The sequence below is a fragment of the Oratosquilla oratoria genome, chromosome 3, assembly GCF_046742065.1.
Source record: "Oratosquilla oratoria isolate Oo_2021 chromosome 3, ASM4674206v1, whole genome shotgun sequence".
Lineage (NCBI taxonomy): Eukaryota > Metazoa > Arthropoda > Malacostraca > Stomatopoda > Squillidae > Oratosquilla > Oratosquilla oratoria.
In genome coordinates this window covers 54,243,876-54,248,875 of record NC_134779.1, presented here as the reverse complement: position 1 = coordinate 54,248,875, position 5,000 = coordinate 54,243,876, and positions in this window count along the sequence as shown.

The following is a 5,000-nucleotide window of genomic DNA, read 5'->3' as shown; positions in this document are numbered from 1 at the left end:
TGGGGATATATCCACATGAGGCGAGTGTATCACCGTCACTATATAAACAATACACTATGCTCGATCAGTAACGGTGTCAGTATGGTGATATTTTGTAGTTTCCAGCCAGTATTTGGCAGTACCTGTCATGTCCTTAGAATAACCTAGCCTGACCTAGCCTGACCTAACATATCCTAACTTAACTTATCCTAAACTAACTAAAAGCCTCAAACAACCCTCGAATGGACGGCAGTATGAGCGAGAGTCTGGTAGTGCATACATATACCAAGGGCTTTTTTCCCCCTTACAAGGGAGGTAGCCAAAGTCAAAGGCATAAATCCACTCCCACCCATTTCATACCCACATATTCCACTCCTATTCATTACCCCTCCCTTCCACTTTTCTTGGCTTCTCCTGGATGACGGGTCATACCTGCATCTCGTCCACTGCCCTGGGTCAGAAGCAATGTAGCAAGACACAGCACGTCCACAGCAAGGCCGCTTCATTTAATCGGCGAACCCCTCCTCTCCGTCCCCTCATGCAGGAAAAGAGAAGACGGGGAGAAATCCCTTCGGCCTGCGTCAAAATATCATTCACACGTACTTCCTCACCCCACCATCCCCCACCCACTCCCTTCCATGCTTCACAGTATCATCCATAGAAAACCATTTCCGCTTACCTCTATATTCTGTCTTCTCCCGTCCTTCCTCAACAGACATTCCCCTCTTTCCAAATGTCTCTTTTACCCCATCCATCCATCCATCACCTTGGTCGCCCCCTCATGTTCACTCCTTCCACCTTTGCCTTCCACACCTCTTTTACTAATCTTTCTTCACTCATTCTTCCCATGTGTCCAAAACATCCCAAAACTCTTTCATTAACCCTATCTCCCAACTCCCTTTCCACTCCCGCTCTCTTCCTCACCTCCTTTTCAGGCATTTCATCTCAAACACATTTAAACTCTTCTTTTTTCTCTCTTATGTTCCATGTTTCTGCCCCATACAGTACTCTCGGCACAATCACTCCTTCATATGATCTCCTCTTAGCATCCATTCCCATATGTATATTTTTCATTACAATTTTTAATACCTTTAGGCATTTACTTGCTTCTCAATCTACATTCTACCTCCACCTCCACTCTTCCCTTTCCCGCCACATTCGCACCCAAGTATCTAAAGCTATCCACTTCCTCCAGTCTCTCTCCCTTAATGTAGGAAAGAGGCCAAACGCAGAGTATGGGAGTCCAGTATATTTGACGTTTCGCCCAGCAGGGCTTCTTCAGAAATAACATAGTTGAGAAACATTTTACTCCTTTTATAGCCCGAGCTTGCGGGGAGAAACAAACATTAAAATGGTGTACACAGTCGTTGCTGCTTTTATTCATCTCTCTCCCTTAATACTCACTTCCAATTTGCTGCCATCCTCTCCCCTTGTACATCTCATCACCTTACTTTTACCCACATTTATTTTCAAATTCCTTCTTTCGCACACCTTTCCAAACTCTGTCATTAACTTCCTTAATCCCTCCTATGATCCTGCTACAAGCGCAGTGTCGTCAGCAAACAACAACTGGCTTATCTCCCATTTTTCTCCATTTTCTTTAACCATCTCCAATCCCCGGCCCATTACCCTTGTGTTTACCTCTCGCACCACCCCATCCATATATAAATTGAACAGCCAAGGTGACATAACACATCCCTGGCGAAGTCCCACCTTTACCTCAAACCACTCACTCTCTCCATTTCTGATTCTAACTTAGGCTCTACTACTCTCGTAAAAAATCTTGACTGCTCTTAACTTTCCTCCTATCCCATATATCTGCAATACCTCCCACAGTGCCTTCCAGTCTACCTTGTCATAAACCTTTTCCAAATTCATAAAGGCCCAAAAAACATCCTTACCTTTTCCTAAAGCTTTCTCACATATCTGCCTTAGCTCAAAAATCTGTCCCACGCAACCCCTACCTGTCCTAAACCCACACTGTTCCTCACCAATTACTCCCTCTGTTCCTCACCTAATCCTCTGAATCAAAACCCTTCCATAAGCCTTCCCAACTACACTCAACAAACTGATCCTTCTGAAACTACTACACTCACACTTGTGCCCTTTTCCCTTCTAAATCGGAACTATACAGGCACTCTTCCAGTTCTCCGGCACTCTACCCTCTTTTAGACAAACATTAAACAACCTAACCAGCCAGTCCACCATCACTGTACCGCCCTTTTTTAGGTAGTCCACATGACACCCATCTAACCCAGGTGCCTTACTGCTCTCATCGTTTTAATAACTGGTCTCACCTCATCTTTCCTTATTTCTCCTCCATTTCCCTCATTCATGACTGTCATTTCCTTAGTGCTTCCCACTCTAACTACCTTTCCCTCCCTAGCCTTCTTCATATTTAACAACTTAAAATACTCTGCCCATCGGCATTTCTCGCTAGTATGCTACTTGCTTTTGCTACTTGGTTTGAGTAGAAACGACCTCGGTTACGATCTTTTGTTCTTCAAATTTCCAAAAGTCAAGTTACTCTCGCATCATCTAGTGAGAGGCTGAATGACCAACTAAGAGAAGTTAAACCTAAAATACAAATGTCAGACACTTTGTTGAGATGTTCTCACGGAAGTCTAGAATATTCTAACCGAAATCGTTTCTATTCAAACGAAATAGCCTGCTTGTGGTACAATTGGTGCAGTGAAGTTTATGGCTGCCCCTGTAGCCTACTTGCTACAGGATGTCACAATAAACAAAGATAACTTAGTAACGCTGTAGTGAGCGCTGAAATTATTGTACTTTTTAAGAGAAGATAACTTTATGGATGGGGGATAAGGGACATGGAAGTGTTTAGTGTAGGCCTTATGGTCTCTTGCAGTCTCGTGCAGGTCTCGCATCTTTCTAGTCGCGGGTTCGAGTCCCGCACTCCTCTCCGATTTCCGAAAGCGTCTGTTTATATCGTCCCAGAAATACACTGTAATTGAACTGCCGCGTACCAGACCGCTAGTGTGAACAGGGCCATAGAAAAGGCTGCAGTCGAGATCGCCCATAATTGGTATAAAAAAAAAAAAATAAAATAAAAAATCCTTGGGGAGCATATAACTCCCCCCTTCCCTTGGGGGGGGGTATGTGTCCCCCCAGGGGCACATGTGACACCCTGGGAGAGGAGGTGGGGGGGGGCGTTTGAGATAAATGGGGTATTGGAGAACCAGAGAAGTATTGTAATGGGCCAGCCAATTGTATTTGCATAGAAATGGTCATTTTTGAAAGATGCTACAAACACCGTTTTATGTAATACAGCTGCAGTTGATTTGTATTTCAAAATTATTTTGATTAGTAGGATACTTACATACACACATACACACACACACACACACACACACACACACACACATATGTGTGTGTGTATATATATATATATATATATATATATATATTCTCCTCTTTCTTCTCCTTCTTCTCATTATTCTTTTTCATCTGCTTCTATTTCTTCTTCTTCTGCTTCATCTGCTGCTTCTTTTTTTCTTCTTCTCCCTTTTCTTCTTCCTTTTCTTCTTCTTCTTCTTCTTTCTTTTCTTCCTCTTCTTCTTCTTCTTCTTCTAAAGTCTAAAGGTTTAGAGTGATGCTGCACATCCTTCGAGCACTGAAAACCAAAAATTTGACTCGAATTCGAGAAGAGGAGTGTCTTGAAGGAGAGCGGGGCCTCTGGTCTTTACGGGACATTGGCCTCATGGCACTCTCACGCATGGCGCGTTTTTTTTTTTGTTTTTTTTTCCTCCTCTTTCTTCTTCTTTTTCTTCTTCTGCTTCTTCCTCTGCTTCTGCTTCTTCCTCTGCTTCTTCTTCCTCTGCTTCTTCTTCCTCTGCTTCCTCTTCATTTTCCTCTTCTTCCTTCTTCTTCTTAATTGAGGCAATACCGAAAATCAAGATGACAGTATCGCTGTCGTTATGGTAATATTTCACCAATATAATTTTTTTTTTTTTTTTTTTTTTTTTTCAATTTTTTTATTTTTTTTTTTTTTTTTATTTTTTTTTTTTTTTTTTTTTTTTTTTTTTTTTTTTTTTTTTTTTTTTTTTTTAGGGGGGAGAACCACCTCCCCTTGTGTATTTATCTAATTATTATTATTTCTTTGCTTAGTTTTATTTTATCATTATTATTTATTTATCTTATTTTATTATTATTATATATATATATATATATATATATATATATATAATATTTTTTTTTTTTTTTTTTTTTTTTTTTTACTAACCACCGCAACACAACTGCTCGAGAAGTCGACGGAGATTCTTCGGGACAAAAGAAAGTGACCCCCCTCCCCCACCCCCACCCCCTCCTTCGTCCCTTCGTCCGTCCCACTTTTAGCCGATTCATGTCAAGGTTTTTGCCTCCGCCGCCGCCTCCTCCACTTTTTCCTCTCCTCCACCCTCCCATCCTCCTCCACCTTGTTCTCCACCTTCTCCTCCACCTCCTCCTCCTTCCCATTCTTCTCCTCATAATAATCCTCCTCCCTCTCCCTCTCCTCCTCCTCTTCCTCCCTCTACTCCTCCTCCTGTTCTCCCTCCTATTCCTCTTCCTCATTCTCTTCCTCCTCCTCCTCCATTTACTCTCCCCCCTCCTAGTAGGCCTTCTCCCTCTCCTCCTAGTACTCCATTTCCCTCTCCCTCTCCTCCTCCTCCTCTTCCTCCTTCCACTCCTCCTCTTCCTCCTATTCCTGTTCTTCATTCCTCTCCTCCTAGTAGCCCTCCTCTTTCTACCTCTGCTCCTCCTCTTCCTCCTTTCACTCCTCCTCCTCCTGCTCTTCTTCCTACTCCTCTTCCTCATTCCTCTCCTAGTAGTCCTCCTCCCTCTACCTTTCCTCCTCCTCTTCCTCCTCCAACTCCTCCTCCTGTTCTTCCTCCTACTCCTCCTCCTCATTCTCTTTCTCCTCTTAGTACTCCTCATTCCTCTCCTCCTAGTAGTCCTCCCTCTCCTCCTCCTGCTCCTCCTCCTCTTCCTCCTCCTACTCCACCTCCTGTTCTTCCACCTAC